This window comes from Bombus vancouverensis, unplaced genomic scaffold (genome assembly GCF_051014615.1).
Source record: "Bombus vancouverensis nearcticus unplaced genomic scaffold, iyBomVanc1_principal scaffold0031, whole genome shotgun sequence".
NCBI classification, from domain to species: domain Eukaryota; kingdom Metazoa; phylum Arthropoda; class Insecta; order Hymenoptera; family Apidae; genus Bombus; species Bombus vancouverensis.
In genome coordinates this window covers 293,119-294,565 of record NW_027468922.1, presented here as the reverse complement: position 1 = coordinate 294,565, position 1,447 = coordinate 293,119, and the positions used below count along the sequence as shown (strand labels likewise).

The window sequence follows — 1,447 nt, the reverse complement described above, 5'->3', positions numbered from 1 at the left end:
AATAATTGTATTGTGTTCTCTCTTAACATATTATTCCCGGATTATTCTCGCGTTATCTGCCATTGATAAACATTTATCTTCGCGCTTTCCTAAATATTCCATATTCATAAAAATGTCCATAATTCTAGAATATACATTTGGTCTACCAGGTGACAATTTTATCACGAACGTTCTGTTTTTTCCACGCGATCATTGACATTTGTAAATAATTTGTGATATTGTTTTTCAATTATATTTATGAAGATATAAAAACAAATAAACTTCAGCAGTAAATATATATGTACTGACAAATTAACACGTTTCAGTGCGAAATCGATGCACGTATCAACATCATTTATTTACTTTTTTTTCAATACTTCTCAACAATAACGAATTAATATTTGTGAAATAAAAATCAAGCGAGAAAATTGTTTCCACCTTTTTCTTTTTTCTCCTGAGCGGAAAGCAGGAATCGTAGAAATCCTCCCGACTTGAACATGTTAAACGAGAAAAAAATTCGCCATGTCATCGCAGTACGGCATTTGGGCGAGCACTCGCGACGAAGATAAAAGACGCATATAACGTGCAGTCTCTCTGCAGCTTGACATCAGGAGATCTGTCGAGTAAAAGCCTGTTTATAAAATTTTTGTTGGTATCTCCCTGACTCGTATATTTGCTTTTTTGTTTATCACCACACATCAGTGTGAGAAGTGTTGCTTAAGTAAATAAATCCTACCACTTTATCGTGAGCGTCATGCAGAAATCATTTATCTCCCCTTCCGTGTCTTCAGATATTGCGCTGACATTCGGCGAAGAACAGACTTTTCGTGTAACTTTAATTTTAACTAAAGATCCAACTAAAAAAATAATGAACATCGAATGTAGCAGTTTGTAACGAAAGTTACATAGCATGTAACTTTGTGATACGATACCTTCTTGACACAGAACGATCAAAATTAATGTAAGGTGGTTTGAACGATATTTTTCAAATTGCTCTTTGAAGGGGGGAAGAAATTTTCTAATTAGAAATTAAAATTGCACGTATCTTTGCTCAAATTCTTCATATATAAGTCGTAACAAACGCTATTTAACAAGAGCTAACAAACAAGAACGTACAGTGAACGAGCTAATTTTCAAGTGATTAGACTTTGATGTGCTAACGATTTTACTAATCCTCCCATTTTACCAATCCTGTATTGCTTCCGCGGACGATTATTGTTTACAATTATAATATTACTTACTTACGCGCTGACGATATCATATCGGCGTAATGAGATCAAAATCGAACAGCGACTATTTCTATTTTTGTCCATCGCACACCGTACTGCGATGGTAACTTGATAATTGCGAAACAAAATCAGGAAACGTTTGCTACGAAGTAAGAAGTAATAACAAGCAAGAGTAGTAATAATAAGCGAAGGTATCTTCGGTCCGTAATTGAGTTGCATCGATCATCTTCAATGCTAGT

At 34.6% G+C, this 1,447-nt stretch overlaps 1 long non-coding RNA gene across 1 annotated transcript; it reads right to left on the bottom strand.

Annotated features, from left to right (window-relative positions):
- Positions 1-312: 312 nt before the first annotated feature.
- LOC143304369 (uncharacterized) lies at positions 313-1,134 on the bottom strand. Its single transcript, XR_013061064.1, has 3 exons — positions 912-1,134; positions 716-836; positions 313-595 (listed from the first exon to the last, which is right to left on the bottom strand). It is a non-coding gene; the product is annotated as an uncharacterized LOC143304369 (long non-coding RNA).
- Positions 1,135-1,447: the final 313 nt, after the last annotated feature.